This window comes from Pseudopipra pipra, chromosome Z (assembly GCF_036250125.1).
Source record: "Pseudopipra pipra isolate bDixPip1 chromosome Z, bDixPip1.hap1, whole genome shotgun sequence".
NCBI lineage: Eukaryota > Metazoa > Chordata > Aves > Passeriformes > Pipridae > Pseudopipra > Pseudopipra pipra.
Window position 1 is genome coordinate 12,043,678 of NC_087581.1, and position 21,100 is coordinate 12,064,777.

Genomic DNA, 21,100 nt, shown 5'->3' on the forward strand with positions numbered 1-21,100 from the left:
CCCAAAAGACAAAGAACTGTGTGTGAACTAACACTATTTTAACAGCAACTTGGATCAGGATCAAATTCTTTTCTGCTACTCACAGATGTGCCTTCATGGAGGTTTGTATTACCTGAACCTCTCAACCCTGCATGGTCAGAACTGGAGAAAATGCATCTTCTGGAAATTTTCATCCCTGATTATTTTGCGTTTGAGCTTTTTTTTTTTCTTTTCTGATGCAAGTATTAGGGAGATACACAATCTAAGTGCTTTTGAAATATCAACCTTTCATAATAGAGGAGCATAAGAATAAAGTGATTGGACTTCGATCAAAGAATGAGCCTCCCTTTGTCAGAACAAGTGCTTAATGTGCAAGTACACCATTTACTTCAAAATTATTTTTCCACTCAGTTAACAATCATTTAAGGGCCATCAGAAGAGTTCGGCCTCTGAAAAAAGCATATTTTGTGTCAAAGCAGCAATGCAGATGAAAGGGATAAAGATAGCATAAATATGAAGATAACGTAGTGAGCAACTGACATTTATGAAAGTAGTGGGTATCCCTGGAATGGGAAATTTGTGCTCATGTTGGTTCAAACATGACATTTACTTCATTACCCAACTCTCAGCATCTCAGATTTTCCAGGGGTGTGGAAATGTTAAACTTTGCAGGGCAACATTTCTATCTCAACAGACCAATGAAGCCTGGAGTTCAAAACTAACCAAAAGAACAACTGAGAACACTTTGCAAATAATATGATTTTTGGAATGGGCCTCTGGGCCAGTCTCATTGCATAGACAACACCTCCGCTTGCAAGAAATATAATTCTGATTTCGTTCAGAGAGTACTCAAGCAGTGATTGTAAAGCTGAGGAGATTCATAAATCCTCGAGAAAATGACCTATTTTTCTAACTGCTTGTATCAAAATAGAAGCAGCCAAAGAAAGGGTCCCTTAGAGGAAATAATTGCTTTGTGTCACACTGTGTAACCCGTCCCCGCTCCAAGGCCATGCAGGGGACATGTTGACATTGGCGGATACAGATAGGGCATATCTCCCTCACCCCTGCTCTGGTCAGACAGACAGAGACCAACTTCGGCCAGGAACCCTTGAACCCATGTAAACATGCCACAGAGCCCGAGGTGATATACTTTACCCTTTTCAAGACTTTTACTTCAGGTCCAGCAGCACTCCAGCATTGCTGTGCAGCTTCTGAACAGGAACCGCTTTCCATCTGTCAGGCCCCAAGCGGGTGCAGGACAGATGCATGGCTCCCTGGCTGCCACAGGAAATACGCCGTTGGTCTTCTCTGGAGCTGCGTAGTAAAGGTAGGAGGATGGAGATTTCTCTAGAAAACCTGGATCTAATGGCGGTCAGCATTGGAGGCTGCAGGAGAAAGCACGAAAAATCCAAACCCAGCATTTCTAGAGCAAAGCACCCATCGGGAAACTTTCTTCCTCATTTTGAGGGCTTGACCAGGGGGACTGGAGGGACTGTGTTCCTGCAGTTTATCCCACTAAACCACAGTGTCCAGTCTGGCTTGCTGTTGGGGCTGAGGCTGGCACACACGTAGTGACTGCTTGTATCTGTCTCTCCCTTCTCCAACTCTAAAATGCTGTTTTTCCTTTCTCTTCTGCTCTACAGATGGTGAGAGGAGGAAATGTGATTGGAGAGGGGAAGTTTTAATGAATCTACATAACACAAAGTATCTCTGTAGATCAAAATATATTTGTTTTTCAGAAAAATACAAGAAGCTGAAAAAGAAGGCCTTTAAATTCTGTTTTTCTGTGACAATCCTGTGATATGCCTAGAAATTTGACATTTGATTTTTACAATTTCTTTTTTCCTCTTTCTCCACTGAAAGTTTCCTTTTGGAGAAAATAATTTCAGATTTATGTTTGTGCATAACCATTTACTCTAAGATTAGCAGCAAAAAAATGAAAATACAAATGTGATGTGTCGTATTACTTTCAGAAGAAAACTAGATGAAATGTATACCATTTAAAATTACATTAGTCTGCTTGGTAAACAGCACAAGCAACCTCTCAGTTATCTCATAATTGTATTCCACTTTGCACAGAGACAACAGTGGTTAAATAGATGGTGTGATGATATTGCATTTGAGGAAACAAATTTATCATTTTACCTGATAATCACATAATCTTAAAATTATTTTCTCTAAATCAGTTTCTGGAGATGTTAGCAGTGTTAGATCCAACACCTAACGAATCTTGAACTAACACAGGAACACACTGTGGATCTTTTTGCCTGTGCTAAGGTCCATGGTGGGCCTTCACAGGTATTACACTTGACATAAGGTAAATCCAGTTCTTCCACAAATGGTCACTGTTGAAACACAAGGCATGCTCAGGAATGCTGTGAATTTCTCGGTTCAGTCAAGCCTGCTGCTGTGTGTAAAAACCCTGGCAGCACTACAGCACATCCACATTTTTAAACATTACTAGAGTATTTTCATCTTAGGTGTATAGAAGCTGTAGTTTCACTACACACTGAAAATAGGAGTACCTGGGTTTCATGAAGGTCTTGTAATGTGTCTGTTCAATCTAATATTTCAAGTGTGCATTTTAAGTCTTTTCAGATCTAAATTTCCCATCTTGATAACTTTCTCTCTATGTCAGAAAGAAATTTTGGAGAGGTAGAAAGGGATAAAAGAGATTTTATTTGGGTAAAAATAAAAAAAATTTCTGATTTCCTATAAAATAAAAGAAATTTAATTTCGAATCAACCTCAAATGTTTCAAAATCTGTATCCACAATCTTAACAACTTGTTTTATCTCCTGTCTACTTAGTCCTTTTTATAAAACATTCTGTGTTTTTTTTCCTTTTTGAAAAAAAGTGAATCAGTTTGTAAACACATAATGTCATCCCAAATTGAAAATAGTTAGAAGGCATGGTTTAGGCATGTTGAAATCAAATCTTTCATTTGTGGCAATTTCAAAATTTCTTTCATGTTTCTTTTTCCAATCAAAACCGTTCACTGAAATAATCTCATTTTCATTAAGATTTCAAATCTAGATTTTATTTATTTACCAAAAATTATTAAAATTACTTATCTATAGTTATAAACAACTAATGTTCTCTGTAGAAACTGAAATTGATTTTGGTGGGATTTAGTTTCAGTCACTTTACCTTAGAATTGTTAATTTTTAGAAGAGTTGGTAAATCTGAAAAATTTCATATTCCTCATCATGAAGAGCTACATTCTATCATTCTAAATTAAAATTGAACATTTGCTTCCATTTTGGGGTAGGAAGATAGTATAGAAACATGATATATTCCAATGAGGAAGAAATGGTATTTTTGGGACACTGACTACTAAGCCATTTTTCTGCCTAAACCTCATCTGTGATATTTCAATATCTGATACCATTCTCTTCTCTCTCTGTGTACATAGGCAGTGCCCGAATAAACACATCCCCGTTGATTTTTTCTGCACTATATAGCTGGTGGTGTCTGTACAGTTATATCTTGTGCTAATATAAACTAGTCATTTGTTGTACTGCTAAGAAAAAACACTGATGAGGTGATCCCATGGATCTCAAAGCCTGTGACTCTGCTTGCAATGAGTCGAGATAAGAAATAATCCAGCAACAGTGTAATGGGAGAATTAGAGAAAAGAATGGAACAGACTGAAGACAGAAATAGATGTCATGTCACTGCTGGACAAGAACATTTCTAACTGCTTGCAGTGATTAAGAAAAGACCGTAACTGTGGCAGGATATTACAAAGATGTAGAACTGGTCTTATGTATAAATGAAAGGGTTTTAATCACAAGTTTCATTCTTTAGGTTACAATAATCTGCAGTTGATGAGTGCCAGACAAAGGCACCTACAGCATTATTGGTTAGATTTTCATAGAAATAACATGTATTAGTCAACCTTATTTAAACATATTACAATTTCCTAGTTTTAGAGGAAATAATAATCTTTTAATTTGGCCTAAATATTCAGGAAATAGTGTTATACCAGCCTGTCCTTAATCTTCAAAAGACTGATTTTCTTGCTTATTTTGTCTAATACACAAGTGTCTCCAGCTGCAACTGAAGCTTTCACTCAGCTATGGCTTAGCTCATTTATACTTGTGCTCAATGCTGTCATCAGGTTAAATGTTACCTCTTCTTATAATCAGCAACATTTTTTATCCTCCTGATGACCTCCCCTTCTTCTCAAGCCTACAAATATGCAAAGTGTAATCTTGTAATCTCAGATAATTGGAGTAATTGGTTCCAGTGTGGTTGCAGAGCTGAGAAGGGTCACATAAAACCAAAAAATATAAGCATGCCTCTTCTCTGTATGTAATCCACAGCACAAGATAACATGCATGTAATATGCACAGTAAAAGAAAATTTTGCTGCTTGAAATATCTCTTTGTATTTATTCCTAACATGTAAAGATGTGAAGATACATATTAGAGAAACACAAATATTAATTTTTAAAGTTTTTTGAAAGATCAAGTATACAAACAGAAGCTCTTTGTATTCTGTGAGAGTTTAAGACAGCTTCAAAACATGTTCAGAATATACATTAACCACTTCAGAAAACCCACATTTTTCTGATGTGCAGTATGGATTTTTAGCATCTCTGAAGGACCTTGAGTTGATTTTTTAAATAGCACAATAATGGAAAACTGTGTTTTATTCTGCAGTTTCCTCATCATTTATTGTTCCCCAAAGAGTTAAGAAAACATGTTGGTGCTCACTTAGTAGTCCTGACTACATGACTACGTGACAATAAGACATTTTGTGAGTCTATGGAAGGTTTATGGCCCCCATAGCTAAAAATTTAAATTGTCCCCACCCCACATACACAGACACAAGCATGGCTACTCTACCTTCAAGAGGGGGGATCCATATGCCACAGCAAAGGGCATCTATCAAAAAATAGCACAAATGTGTTTCATCAGTCCATTAGTTATGTTAGTGTCTCATAGCAGTGATCAACTCCTTATGAAGCCTTGGCCTACCTGGGGAGTTGAAGTCTTTCACCTGAAGCTGGCATCTTTATTTCTTCACTACCAGCCAAAAGGCTGCCTGTAAAGTGAAGGAGTCTGCAGGCATGAATTCCTTAGGCGTGCCTGCTTAGGAAGGAACCTAAGCTCTAGGTTTTATTCTGCCTTATTTCTTGTATTTGTTTCTAGTGAGTACTATCGCAGTGCTAACCACTTTTAAATTTTCTCTACTAAGATTTTAGAGGATATGAAATCTCTAGCCAGGAGGAAAGTAAAACCTTGTGCTTCATCTCACTCACAGTAGTAACTGTCCTACAGGCAGCCCAGCTCTCCTGCTGATCCTGTGATAGGTCAGACCCTTGTATGAATTGCACAGCAGTGACCATGTCACACCTGACAGAGTGAAACATATGTCTGCAAAAGGGTCACCAAATCACCACACACTACAACAAATTTTGTCTTCAAATTCTATATGCAATTAATCTGTGCTTATAAATACTTCTGTTTTGAAAACAAAACCCAAAACCTAAAAACCACCCAACCAAAAAACCTTGATGATCTCTGTAGTATTTCTTATGTATGAAACACATCAACTGTTTACTGCACAAAGCTATGCTACGTGTGGGTTAGGCAGAGAATATAGTGATAGCAGCTGCCATCCATTTCTCTATGCCTTGTTTTATTGTCTGAGGTCATTTGAGCTTCTAGACAAGAAGACCTCTCTGCAATATTGTCAAAATGATAGAAAGGGACATGCTAAGATGTGCATTGCAATTTATTCATAAAATCCTAGTGATGCCATTGCTCAGCAGTACACCACATCTTTTGCCCTGCTATCTGTCGGAAAAGTTCCTTCTTCGGACATCATGTAAAAATATTAATTTGTCAGCATTCAGATATTTTGCCATGTAGCAGGTGTAGCATTAAAGGATCGACAAGTGTGAGTTTAAATAACAGACTATGGCAATTATTTCTATTGATTGCAAGAACCCTTTAGGATCCCTCTTTTAATTAGTGCTGCAGTTGTTCCACTGTCTTGAGAGTCGTTATGACAATATTAATGACTGCAATTGAATAGAAAGCATTTGTAGTGGAAAAATACACTCATGCCTATTCTGGTCTTGCCCTACTTTTATTACATGAGTACAAGTATCACTCAAGCATCTGCAAACTCTTGCAAGAAAAAATGTGCTCATACGTCAAAAATCTCAGTCATCTGAAGGGCGCAGTTTGGTGCCGCTTATGTGCTAGGATGTTGACTCTGAAGTTGTCTCAAAATGTTTTCTGGAAAAGAAATACAAGTCCTTTCTGCTATACATGATACGAAAAAAAAGACCAACGAATATTTTTTATCAAGCAATATGATCAATAATGTTACTATGATAATTATAACAGCAGTACAACTGGCATACATAAGTTGAATTTTCTTCTAAACTGTGATAATTGAATTTTCTTCTAAACCTTGAAATTTTTTCTTCTAAACCTGGAGAATTGGAAGAAAGCTTTAAATTAAGTCTTTGAAGCAGAAGTACTAAAAAAAAATTAGCTGTCTTGAAATTCCCTCTTCTGGTTTCACCAGGGACAAACATATTGCATGGTTATAGACACGTAGTTATTGAATATTCAGATGCAAACTCACCTAGACATTATAAGGCCTGAATTCAGCTTCATCACAAGGATTGCAGAGTTTGGGCAACATTTGTGTTTTAGGCATAAATGGGCAGTAACTGTTCATACTATGACACTGACACATATATATATGATAAGAACCATTCATTTTAATAGACATTATTTCTAACATCTTGTTAGTTGAATACTGTATGACATCTAATGGAGAATTATGCAGATTAAATTAAAAGAGGAGGTTAGACAGCAAGTCCTTTTTTATCCCTAATAACTCTCTGGATACTTTTTCTGTCTTTAAATTAAGATTCTTTTAATGCCCTCGTACAGTCATTGGTGTAAGCAGAATAGTAAAGTTAGTCAAATATAGACGTCTCTGGTTCTGTAAAGTGTGTATTCCAGTAGGAAAATGTTTTAAAGCAAATAGAAACATATTAAATAATAATTGCTATTAAATTATAAGTAGTATCAATGTGTTTCTATAAAAATAGCATTAAATGTTCAATATATTAATACTGCATATTATATATATCACATATATAATTACATAGCAACATAATAATTGAAATGGCTACATGAAGTAAAAGTACATGAATTAGGCAGTTAGTGTTAACTATGCAGCATTTTTGGTTAAGAGATTATATGTAAGGGTGCAGCTTTTTTGTTTCTTTATAATACTGATTACTTACTCTGAATTGGTGAAATTTAAGAAGTACGAAAATGAAGTCTGTTTAACATTTATGTCATCCAGTGCAGTACAGTGATAAAGAATGTGATTTGGCAAAACACAAGCATTTCTGTTTTTCAGCTGAACAAGTCCCTTAGCTGCTCAGAGGAAACAATTTGGACCTTCTCCTTAGTCCCCCAGAATGGGTACTTCTGTGTTGTGAATGTGAAGTGCTGAGTAGATGACATAATGTCACAATACTTATTTTTGTCACTTGTGTGACTTCGTCACACTTATCTTATGTAATCTGAACCTTGTATCCAAAATGAAACAAGTTATTCTCTCTGATGTTTCTTACCATAGGATCTGAGTAGCCTACAAACATAAATGAGTTGCCCACCTCAGCTCCCTGACGTGCTATTTTGTAAACTTTATGAATATTTATCCCAGCATTTACAGAAGCAGCCTCTAAACTAAGTGCTTCATTACCTGACTTCTTCACTGGAGACGCCTGAAATCTGTCTAATAGCCACCCACCACTCATGGCATCTGCTGGCTTCAGCTGTACCAACTTGTCAGCATCTAGAAATTCAGACTCTGGCTGTCTTGAGCTGGAGTCCCAGAACATAGGGAACATACCCTTAGTGGTCCAGTGTGGTTGTTTTCTTAGTACAAAATGAAAATCCACAAATCTGCAATCTGGAATCAATGTGCACCACGGTCTGCACTAATCCCCACTTTAGTAAGTTTATAGCTATCTGTTTAAATTCCTATTGTTAACCTCATCCCTTGAAATACTGCACGCAATTCTTTCTTTTTAAAAAAAATAGTGCAAGCCTTTCCTAGGGACGGGGTGTGCCATTCAAGTTGAACTCTTTACTTATGTGCCCTGTAAATGCCAGTATATCAGTTTTCTCATGTACAACACCAAAAGATATCCAGAAAATTCAAGACAGCTGCTGTGATTAATGTCTATTTACTTATTATGCGAGCAGAAGTCAACAAATATATACTTTAATAAAGATTTTTCTTCTGCATTAAACCAATATGAAGAGTCAAAATATTTTCATTTTCTATTGGAGGAATCATGATTGCCTCTAGGTTCTGGTGCATATCACTTCCATAGAAAATGCACTTGATTATAAAAGATTATAAATACTTCAGATTAGAAAGAAAATGTTTTTTCATGGGACAGGTCTGACAGAACTTTGTTTTACATCCTCTTTTAGTTGAAGATGCATTAACTAAATTTTAATTGTTCATCTTTGATAAAGATAGTATTTTAAGATTTTCTCCTGTTTTTGCTTTTGTTTTTACTTAGGTGTTTTTTTTTTTTTTTAGTTAATACACTGTCTACCCTCATTTTTTTAATCTGTTAGCCTGAAAACTACTAGAATCTGTATTTCTGACAACAGTCAAATACCAGTTATCTGGATTACAGACTATTTATGTGAATTATGGAAAGACTGCTAAGGTCTGGCATAAGCACAATTCCACTTTATCTCACACCAGTTTACCTCCTGGACCAGTGTGGCCACCATCCTGCAGCTAAATAGACTAGAAACAAAAAATCCTGGCAGCTTCAACCTGGTTGCCAGCAAGCCCATCCAGGTCAGGTGCTTCCTGATCTCATTTTGAAGACCAGAACTCTTGGAGAGTACCATGTGGAAACACACTCTGCCTAAAAGCTCTCTGGGTCCCAGAAGCTTGTGAAGTTCGATGTAAATCCATGTGAACACCTGACCTGCCTGGGCTTAGTACAGTGTTGAGTCCAGCAACAAGTCAGAACCTAGCAGAGCAATGCTGATCCCAGGGGACAGGGCTGGCTCCTGCAGAGAACATCATCTTCTATGTCCTTTTTCCTCTGAAGACTCATTCCATGCTCCTACTTATGGTACCTGAGTCTCAGCACTTTCTGACTTCTAGGAGGAACTGCTGCCTTCAATGCAGCATCAGGGCACATGCTAGATCTTATATTTTCATTGTGTCATGCAATACCAAAACCAACAAGCCCATCCAGAGCACCATAGCAAGCACATAATTGCATTATAGTTGCTCTGTGCAAGGCAGATGAGGTCAAAACTTGTTGTCATTAAGCTAGAGCTAAAAAAGACTGCTTGTTTCCTTATGGAGACATTGGTGATGCTTTGCACTACATTGTCTCTGAGCTATATATCCTTCCTGCAGTGCACTCCTGCAAATACCTTTGGTTTTGATCTGCAGATTATAAAAGGTGTGGCTATATATTCTGAATTTATATGTCTAATTTACATGCTAAGAATCATGATTCAGAGATGCCTACATTCCTCAACAGGCTGTTACAGAGAATTTAGACTCTTGAATGTCAGTGCTGGGTATCAAGCAAGCAATCAAAGTAACTGAAAATAGATGGTATACGGGTTTAGCAGAATGGGGTTCAAATCTCACTATGCGCTTGTATTCTATTACCCAGAAAATTTCTTCAGAAATAATTATATGAAATTTATTAGAAGAAAAATTCAATGTTTTGGAAAGGAAATGTCAGCTCGCTGTTCTCCTTACTAGAGATGTTCTTCAGTACAAAGTAAACAGAAGTAGAAATACTTTATAGCTACCAAAGTACTCAATCTGAGCAGGGACCCGTTTGAGAGAAGAGTCCACAAGTCTTGGCACTTGTTGACATACAGGAGAAGTGAACAGCTGTACCAGACATTACTTATATGCCAGATGTGCAATAACTTAGGATAATTTTGTTAGAGAAAAAATAAATTATCAAGTTGAAGTGATTGTAGGACTGCAGCCCTGGACACTTACAGAAATTAAATTTTTGACAAATATTCCCATAGACAAATTGCTGCTTTGGCAGCAACTGCAGCCAGTAATGGTAGGGTGAAAGATCTTAAGACAAGTAAAAATCATGGCCAATACTGTCCATTTTTGAAGAGTAAGTTTTTATTCCCTCTAAGAGTTAAGCACTGAAATAGTCTCCTGGAAGGCCTGAAAGAGCTCACATGTTGAAGACCAACAGCAGTTGGGGAAGTGCTCTGGCAATGATGACAGATGTGGGTAGGAAGGCAGCAAGAGTGGTGGTAGAATTGAAGAGCAGCAGTAAAAATAACAAAAGCTACCTTTTACCCAGCAATACATGCCCTGTAGTTCCACATACTGCAGAGCTTGACTATTTCACATACTTCTTAGCTTGGATAAAGACGTTAGCCTACATTTGGACTGCTGTCATGAGAGAAGGTTAGTAATAATGACATAACCCATTTTGTAGATTAATTTTTTATCTCTAAGTGGTTTATTGTTTTATTGTGTTTCTTTGTCCTCTTATTGAAGTTATGTTTGTTCAAATTACTTTGAGCAGTGCAGGTACTCCTCACTCTTTTGTGCCTTATTTCTCAGGTTTCTGAGAAGGAGTCTTAAAGAACAGTTTCTTAAGCTTTCAGAAGGAACTGATAGAGCTTGTATTGTCTTCTTATAAGTGTTAATGAGCACAGTCAGTTCACGATTGTTACTGTCTAGCCAGCCATAAACTTTCCTCTCATCTTTCTCTTCTATGAAAAGACCTATAGTTGAGCTCAATACCTTCAATGCTGAATTATTTCTTTGCATTTTTAGAGACTCTTACTGCAGAGATCTTGCACAGTTTCTTCTCAGATGAGATCTGTGTGGTTGCAGCATGGAGTGTTGGTCTGAGCTGTATTTGTTGCTGTAGTACTTTCCCCTGCATTTGCAACTGTTTGGCTGTGTGGTTTCGTGGCTGGATCCAACCCCACTGAAATCCGTATAAAGGTTTTATGACTGGTGGTATTTGGACCTTATCTTGCAGCCTGGAAACCACCTAGTCAAATATACATTAAAAATACAAAGATGTTTTGAAGTACCTGCATAATGTCTGCTAAATTAAGATGAATTAATTTGACAGGAAGACAGATTTCTTTCTAATGAAAGGGTTAAGTAATCCTTTTGCAATATTCTTTTGAGGCTTTTTATGGGGATGTTTTGTATTGCACCCATACAAGTTACCCCGGCTCAGTTAATTACTATTTACGTTGATCCTCAAGCCAGAGTACTATGGATGTGGTTAAAGGAAAACATGCAATGTTTGGATATCCAACCAGACAGAAACAGTATTATACGGGGAAGTGAAGTTCTGAAATAAAAAAACAATATAGGAGCAGTAATATTATTGGTCAAGATTGAAATGAACAGCATATTTAGTGAGCATGTTTAGCATGATTTAGAGAGTGTGTGTGAAGATACCAAATGGCAGCACCAGGAACAATTATTCATCTCTTTATTTCTGAGTAAGTCTTTGCTATTAAGATCATTGTTAAAAGGTGTAGCTTGTCCATATCCCGTCAACAGTGTTTGACAGAACCTATGGAAATTTCCAGAGGATAAAATATGCTTTAGCTCAAGTTAATGGAAGGGAGTTCTTACAGCATATTAATCTTGTAGAAATTAATATTTTGTCTATAAACGCTCTTATAACATCTGACTTCCACTGGAGTATCCTCAGAAGAATCCCTATAAGGCAAGATAAGTCACTGAATGTGGGCATTTTGTAAGTGTATTTCAAATCTCACATATATGCTTTTTTGTTGCTTTCTTTTGTATTGAATTCTAGTTTCTGAAACAGCTTTAGATTTGTATGTGAGACTAAGGTAAAAAAGGTCACTGCCTGTTGTCCCTAAGGAAGGAGAAGCTTCTGTTCTTGCAATGGTGTGTTTTTCTTGTTGGGCAGAAGGCTTACTGTAAAATTGAACCTAGGAGTACTAAAAACCCAGTACCTGAGAAGATGCAGCTATAGACACAGAGATTTCAGGAAATATGAGGCTGCATATTCTGAATAAGAAACAGCAGAGGAATCCATAGACAGATCGAGGCTAGGATGGCCTCAATGAAAAGAATAGCACAGGACTCAGGGTTTTCTTTTACCAGGTCTTTTACTGCCAAGGAAGAGTAACAGGAGAGATATTTTTATTTTCCTTTGACTAGCCAGACAGCAAAGCTGATATTCCCACTACCCTTCCTCTGAAAAAAACCAACCAAAAAACACACACAAAAAAATGGACCTCCTGAAATCTGTATTAAGGAACAGTTTCTAACAGAATCTCTTTCGAAAATGGTTGCAAGGTGACTTCTTGAAAGACTATTTCTACCCATCATTTGAAAGTCATTCATCAGAAATTTATAGGTTGATTGCTATATTAATTCAGTAGTTGATTTCTGAAAATTAATTTCACTGACTTGCAAGACTAGGCATTCAAAACTATAGAAACTTCAATTCAAAGGTTCAGCCTAATCTTTTTTGCCTGCATTTGGCACATGCATGACATATGAGTCTGACTTTGAATAACTTTTAACTTCTCCAGAGTGTGTTTTGGTTTGAGGGATGATGTATTTTTGTTTGTTTGTTTGGGGTTGTTTCACTTCTGTCAAAGGCTCTTGGGATTTATGCCTTAAAATAAGCTAAACAGTCTCTGTACTGTTTTAACCAATTATAAAGACAGTTCATGTATGTGCCATCCAGTAAAATCCCAAATGTAACAGTCCCCATAGCAACAGTCAAGTGCTTTCTTTCACATACAACTTTCTTTCTTCCACCTGAGAACTTGGAGGTTTACTTACTGAATTTATATTAAATATATTTGTATTTTGTGCTCTGAACTTTACTGTTCATCTGAGCAGCCATATTCAACATGGGCACCTGTAAAGGACAAGTGTTACTGTACTGCTGTATTTTTGATGCACAGTATTTGCAAGAGGAAATGCCTAGAATCTCTGACAACTCTCAAAAAAACCCAGTTTGCCCAATCTCAATCTTATTATTAGCAAAAAATCAGTTTTTCAATCTTTTTTCAGTCAGGGAAGATTACTATGGTACGGTCATGAGATTGCTGCTATTGTTACCTTGGAAATTACTACAGTCATAGATTTCAATGACACCATGAGGTTGGTGTTCCTCTGCAAGTCCTCATGCTGGAGCCCAGGGATATCTGCCTTGCCTCTTGTCTCAAAATCTACCTCAAAAGGGGAAAAATCATTAAATGGTTAAATCTTGAAAATTACTGCTGTTCCCCAAAATAGTTTATGGCCTAGTTTCAGTTTACTGTGTGGTACAATTTTAATGGCAAGTATAAATGTTAAGCAATCAGTTTTCAAGGTGTGCTAGAGATTGCCTGTGACTTTAACCTACAGTCCTCAGCTGCTGTTTAAGGGTCAGCTCCTCTTTACAAACCTGGTCTGTATATTTGTTTATGACCAGTTAGTCATTGACTTACAAATGACAGTGCAGTGGGAGTAGCTCTGTCATTGCCACATCCATCTTCTTTGCTTAGAGACCAACTAGTTGTAAAAGAAAGCAACCCAATAAAATCACAATTATTCCTTTTTGTAATTTCTTAAATGATGGCTTGAATGCCCTTCTAGCTTCTTTTTGAAATGAGAGGTACCTTCTTGGTCTTTTACCAGTACTCGCAAAGGAAAAGAAGTCTTTCTTCAGAGTACAGAATATGCCAGTTGTCTCTTGAAACTAAGCACAAGAATGAGGAAATACTAACAGGAAAAATTAACCAACACCTTTGGTAATATTTTGGGCTGCAAAACACTCATGCACAATTCCCTGAATCATAAACTACTTCCTCTGCAGTTTTCAGCAAGAAAGTCAGTTTCGATGTTTTGTTTGCTCAGTCATTAAGGGTCTCTCCACAGGCAGCAGGGATGTCCAGAGGATGAAACTTTTTAAATCTCACCCTCTTAAGGTCTCAGTTCCCATCTAGGAGCACGGAGAGAGGACTTTGCTGCATTGGAAATGTATTCCTCATGAGGTTAAGTGCACGGAAAAATGTTAGGCATTTGCACTTTGACACTACAGCTGTGTCAGTGCTGCAGACAGACCACATTAAGGAGGCTTTGCAACAAAAATATCAGAAAACTTACTGTGTTGGGGTAACTGTGTGATAGGGAACAGAGTTTGTCCTAGCCCATGCTCCTGAAATTTCCTTAGGCACTAGCAATGGCTGAAGATCCAGAGGCTGTGAGGATGGTAATTACTCCCTTCAGGTAGTGAAGAACTGAGAGCCTTTTTGTGCTCTGAGATGAGCAGACCTCTGAAAGGCTGATGAATTCAAGCAAAACATTAAAATGGAAAATGAATGGTGGTGCCAGCTGATCACAGGCACTAATGAGGGTTTCAGCAAGATGAGTAGAAAGCAAGAATTACTGAAGAGCAAACAACTCCTCACTACAAAGACAAGTACATTTCCCTGTAATGGCCTGACTCAGAGGAATCTGGAGGGCATGTAGTCTTTGAAGATTGCCTAAGAAATCAGTGCTCAAAGTTCACAGGCTGGCTTAATCAAAGCAAGTCACCCATTAACACCTCCTTCACATCCAAAGTGCTTTGTACCTCAAGGCATATCACCTTTCTGCACACAGAAAAGAAGGCTTTTCTCTATAATTTTGTTAGTGATGAGCGATTTTATAACAAAACTACAATCAGAAAGCCATTTATGCTCACATTTTTTGCTAAGGTAAGCTTTTTTTGGTGGGTTCTGAGTTTCGTTTTGTTTGGTCTTCTTCAGGCTGAGGATAGGATCTATGTTATGGACCACTGTGTTCATTTCTGTTGCCCATTCTGCTTCACTTCCTGAATCTTGATGCAGGGTTCTCCTCACCATGGAGGGAATCAAAGACCTGTCTGGTCAGAGGGGATGAAAAGCTCTTTTGCGCTGACAGAGCAATGGGACTCTGAATAGAGCATCCTACAGTGAAACCTATTGTCCTAGATCTCAGATGCTAATGGAATATTACTGGCCAGAGCCAAATGCTGTTAGTGGTGAATAGGACTTACCTCCAAGGTTACCTAACACTTGGGAAAGGAGGAAGGGTGAACCGAATCACCCAATCTAGTGGAGTCAAACCCAAAATTATGTTTGTTGAAGTTAAACAGTCAATCCCCTACACATGTCCCATTTGAGGCTTTCTCCTTCACCAGGGGTTTTAACCATTCCCTCACAATAACTCTCAGAGATGCTGTAGTACCATCACGTGGAATAGCATCTGGTATGGAAAAACAGGGAGATGATGAACAAGTGACTAGTTGGAGAAACAAGACCTTCGTTGAAATGGCCTTGATGTGCCTTTATCACAGGACAGAGTCTGGGAGAGGTGCACTCATGCTACTCCCAGACACTGCTCAGATCCCAATCAGGGGTCATATTACAAACCCTGGTGACCTGGGAGGTCTGCTGGTATTTATCACCCCAGCAAACAGCCCAAAGAATTAAGTAGCTCTGGGGTGAAGTTGCAACACAGTAGGCTCATTAACTTATTGTGAAATAAGCAGAATGTTATGGAATAGCACAAAAAATCGGCAGAGAATACACAGGATCAACATTTCCTTTGTCCCTGCAGGCAGGATCATCAGGTCATGGCATACCTTTCGTAAGTCTTGCTGCTCCCAACAACTGGTACGTATCAGCTCTAATTCCCTTGTTTAACCAGTTTGGGGCCCCTGATTGGCTTGAGTCCTAGCTGTAGAGCCCATTTTTGATGCTTGTGAAACAGTGAGGAAAAGAATGAGTATTGTGATAGTCACAGCAGCAGTTCGTGACTGCTCTTCAAAGCTTTGTCTCACATTCAACACAAATTTCATGGGCTCTGCCTTTGAAGCAGAAGAGCAGAGCCTCATCCTTCTCAAGGATGAAGGTTTGATTTAAAAAAGGAATGAAAACTCTACATTAATAGATGGAACTCAATTGTTCTGCATTCTCAGCTGTCTATAGATGGCCAGGACACTGATAAATAAGTAGCTAGAATGCACAAATAAGGGAAACATTGCTCTTACTAGCTCAAGACATTAAAAAATATGTTGTTAGGCTAGATTATGGGAAGTTGGGGACTTTTTTTTAAATTATAGGGAAATATAAGAGGCAATTTAGGGATGGGGACAGAGTTGAAAAGCAGTAAGAGATACAACAGCATTGGAGGCTTCCAAATCTAATGTCCTGAGGGACTTCCATTTTATCTCTAGATACCTAAGTAAATGGAGAAGGGGAGAAGAGGTAATAACCATGAACTGAGCTGGCAGCATTCAGAGGGAGAAAGGACAAAAGCCTGCTCTAGAGAAGATAAAGGAGAGCTTAATATTAAAAATGGTAAGAAAGACAATGATCATACCAAATTTTTACTTGCTCTCTTTTGAGCAACACAGTGATGATCCAGGATATTATAACAGGAGAAAGGATTAGGAAATTCAGTGCAACTACTCCACTGCTATCAGTAGGAATCAAGTCATTCTCATCTGCTGTAATCAGATGTAATTAGGTAAAAAATTAGCAAGTGAGGTTACTTCAGTCTTACTCTGTCAGCATTGGATTTCATTTTAGATCTGGTTTTGCAGTTTTATTGGCTTCACATGCTTTGAAAGAGGCCATTTCAGTTTGTGATCCAGGACACTCTGCAGCTGTTTATCATTCTCATTTTAACAAAAACACAAGGTCTATGAATATAACAGCAAGAGAAAACAAGCAGCAATGTGTAACTAATAGCATGCATTTGCTCATTCTGCTATTAATGAAAGCAGGGTTTAACATCACTATTTGTTTTTTATTTAGTTTAATGACAAATTTTCTCATTAGACTTGATTTTATTCTGTAACAATAATCATGGTCTTCATTTTGCTGGAAAAAGAAGTGTGATGATTACCACCCAATGAGGGCAGATGGGGATTAGATTCTGCTATATACAATATTGTGTATACATGTAAACTTAGTTTTTCTGTTTGAATAATTCATAATCAAACTGACTTAAGGACTTGATCAGTATTATGCAAATGAGATTGGCACAAATGTTTTGTTTCTTTTCCCTCTAATCCCATAGCCCTGTGATTTCAGAGCTCATCACAGTTCTCAATCCTACTTTGATTATCAGACATCAAGTCCATTCTTGGAGTTGGTGCTCTCAGATCAGATGCTGTAGGCTGTGGAAAGGGAGCTCAAATGTTGGCAAGCAAGGACCCATCTAATTTTTTATCTCATTAAGTAAATGTCTCAGTGCTCAGTGTAATACCTTTGTGCAGTGGCTGTTCTGCTTGAATTTAGGTGCTGCATTTTTTGCTGCAGCTGCTGCGGATAGCAAAGCTTTCACGAGTATGTGGATGGTCTGGATCTATGGTGTGGCCCTTATTAGAACTTGTCAGATAAGGAACAGCCAATATTTTAAACTGCAGATTTCAGAACAGTAGCCATCTTCTAGAATTAAGAATTAATGGATTTTATTTTAATGATATAAAAAACAAGTCAATTCAGAATAGCATGAAAGTTTTGCTTTTGGCAAACATCTTCCCTGTCTTCTTTCCTTGAACATACTTATTCAAATGTATCTTTCAATCGTATACCTATAAAAAACTTGCAAGACAATAAATAAATTTGAAGAATGGAGAAGGGAAGATAGTTTTCCCCACCATGCAATAGGGAAGGAGTTAACTGGCTTCCTATAACAGAAAAGCCTATGAGTCCAAGGTACTGCAATCATGGATGCAGAGGCAAATAATTGGATCCGTTACCAGATAAGAGACTATTCCTCCAGCAAATCTTTGAAATCTATAGTTCAGTTACAAGAGTGGGCTGGGAATGATCATAAGGAGCCTCAGCCTCTCTGAAAACATTAACGTGAACTGAAGTAGAGCTGTGCAGCTGAAAGCAGGGAAGGAGAGAGGTGGGATCTGAGAAGGCTGGCAAAGATCTGGAAAGAATATTAATATATATAAATATTAATGTTTTTCTTTTATGTGGACCAAAAAGTGAGGCTTGATGTATGATGCAGGAGCTGAAAGAAGCAAATGAGACAATGAGGATTGCTGCTCTAGTAATTTTAATTCCAACTCTGTATTTCCGAACTGTGATCTCCAAAAGCTGTGTCTGGGTGGGGGGCAGTGAGGTTGTGGTTGGAGATCACTAAGTGGGAGGAAAACTCTCAGAAGTTTATGCAAAGCACCATTTAAAAGCTGAGCACATTGGCTCTATATAGAGGTTTTGTTTGGTTTACATGGACAGAAAATGTTTGGATAGAGTAAAATAAAAAAAAACCCACCTTGTTTTCATCCTACTAAGTTTTATTTTATGGAAATCAATTAGAGACAGCTCAAGTAGGCAGATGACCGTGACTACATCTGTTCTACTATGTGAAACACAACGAGTCACAGATGGGCAATGCCCACACTACATAGCTTTTGGCCACGGTTTCCTCTGGGCCCCCATCCAGCACTTGTATAGTATAATGATTATTTCTTTGTGGTAGCTAAAATTGTGTCAAGGCTCAGGTATCAGTCTGCCAGACCAGTGTTTTCATAGCGTGAAACTGAGGGAATGTGTTGCATACCCCTGACGTGTACCATGTTGCCTACTCAGGGGTTCAGACACTGCTGGGACAGTGCTGGAGGACAGTGTAAGAACAAGAAGCCAGCGCCAGCAGTTTAGTCATCTCCATACTTTCTACTGGAGACAGTTCCCAGCCAGTGCTATACCTCTGGCATTACTCAGGACTTGCTGACTTAAGTCAAAACCTGCCAAAGGGCATGTTAAGTGATGAGGGTTATATGGGGTTCATTGAGCAATCTCATTCCCTGTTCCTGTTTTATTTAGCATTACATTGAAAATACTGTCAAAATAAGAGGGAAGATGGGATTTAGTACAAGATGAGAAAGGGAGTGACGACCACATGCAGCTTTGTCAGCAATGCTTAGGGAATCAAGGTATACACACATGAACATACTCCCCTTAGCACTGCCTGTCCTGCTCCTCAGGGTGGCATGTCTTCTCGTGTTCCTGGGTAGCAGTGGCCTCTTCTCCCAGCTCCACCCAGCACTATAGCAGCTGTGGCTTGCTCTAAAGAAGGGACTTTGGGCAGAAAGATGTACCAGACAAGGAACTTCATACAGAGATAGGCAGTATTAATGACTGAAAAAAGACAATTCACTGAACAGTGTGTTTCACACACTGAAATGTGTAATCTGGACCATGTAGGCTCTGAGGAGCCTCAGCAGAACCCAAGGTGGGGTTGGATTGCTGGGAGCTTCCCAGAAACCAGGCACTTTGCTCACACTAGGTTCAGCAAATGGACTGCACCAGGACTGACGTGAATTTCAGATTCTGTAATTCCAGGGCAGCCAGTTCCAATATATAGGAGACAAGGACCTGCATTTCACTGCTTCAGCCAAAGTCACAGGCTTGGGGCCTTGGGTAGCAGAACTAAGGTGACAACTGATCTTCTACATTCTCAGAAGTTCAGTTCACTGGAAATTTCAAAATGTTCAGGTTTTGATCCAAGTCAAAACAAAGCAAACAAAAAGGAGAAAACACAAAAATATTTGCATTGAACTGGAAATTGTCCTTTTAGGGCAGGTCAGCATCAGGATTATTAGAAAAATTAAGCAGGTGGATCTCCATTCCTACTAGAATTGACTATTGTATCAGCCTCCTACCTGAGAAGGGACTAAAGCAGCTCGCTAAAATCAAAGTCAAAGCAAAGAGGCAATAAAGTAACTATCAATATACCCAGGGAAAGCACTGGGAGGAAAGTGAGTTATTTCAGGTAAAGGACAATTTTGACTCATGAAGAAATGGATTTTTGCTGGCCATGAATATATTTAAGCATGAAATGAGATGAATATTCATAACCAAAAGAAAAGCTGAGTTCTGATGCTCCTATCTCAATGAAGCATTGCTTAAGGTGGTCTTTGAGAGTGTTCAAGGTGTCTAGATGAGAAAATAGCTGGAAATTGTGGACCAGATTCCTGCACAAAAACTGCAGGGGATATGCTGAAGAACATCAATCTTGTACTTGTATCTCGTGATGCCTAGAAGTCAGGATGCATGTAGGCTCTATATATGATCCTATGCTTTGGGGATCTCTGTGTTTCACTTTTCAACAGTTACTAAAAACTTAACACACATTTCTAGTTTTGCTGTCTCTGTAAACGTCATTGCAATCATTACGTGTGAGGAAAAAATAAATGAGGCAGCCCAAACATATGAGGAGATATACAGCATCACTGAAATATGTACATATTAAAGAGAGTAATCTTACTGTTGTAGTCCTTGCTCTGCCTGACCCTGCCCATCCTTCCCAGCTATTCCTCCACTGCAGAAAACTGGATGGGGCTTGAAGGTTCCAGACCTCTAGGCACCTGTGTAACACCAGCACTGAGCTTTCACTTCCTCTGCAGGGTGACATAAACAGTGTCTGTGCTCCACAAGTAACAGAAGCTATACTTTCCTATGAGATATATCTCCAGAATTACAAACTTACCTCACATTTCCCTGTCCTTGAGAAAGTTAATGACTTGTTTCAGATTTTAAATTCAACTTCTAGTATGCAACAGGAATACTCCAGTAGCTTTCCTATGCAGAGGCTTTGGCCAGGCATGGATTGATCTGGGAGTGAGGGCAGGGAAAAACAGGCCTTTAACCTTGAGTCCCTCATGTGAGACAGAGAGACAGCCCCGGCTGCTGGCCTGCTGGTCATGTCAGGCCAATGTCTGCACCAGGAGTAATAGCTGAAAACTACTAATTCAAAGTTATAAAAGTAAAACTTCAAATTTATGAAAATGAGAAGAAGCAGTTTTGTGACTTTTTCTCTTATTTGAGCACAACTGCTGGGGTCAAAGTCATTAGTGGTCTTAGTAAACAGCAACTAGCACAAGTCACAACATAATGGGGCCCTCCTCTTGGCTATGTCAAATAGTTTATAAGATTATTTCTGTACAGGCTATTTCTAGATGTGGCCTGTGTCAAAGTTTGGGCTGGCTGGATATCTAAGCATCTGTTTACAAGCATCAGGATGGATGGAATGTTATCAAGTACAGTGAAAGG

General features: G+C 38.4%; 1 protein-coding gene across 3 annotated transcripts in view; it reads left to right on the forward strand.

Moving 5' to 3' along the window:
- Window positions 1–1,063: 1,063 nt before the first annotated feature.
- Window positions 1,064–21,100, forward strand: part of GHR (growth hormone receptor) — a 160,082-nt gene continuing 140,045 nt past the window's right edge. For 2 of the 3 annotated variants that reach the window (XM_064642289.1, XM_064642292.1), the window contains exon 1: window positions 1,064–1,306. The gene's annotated coding sequence lies outside the window, so the exon portion shown is untranslated. Of the gene's footprint in view, window positions 1,307–15,641; window positions 15,698–21,100 lie in introns of all 3 variants that reach the window. The other variant, XM_064642290.1, reaches the window with a different exon arrangement.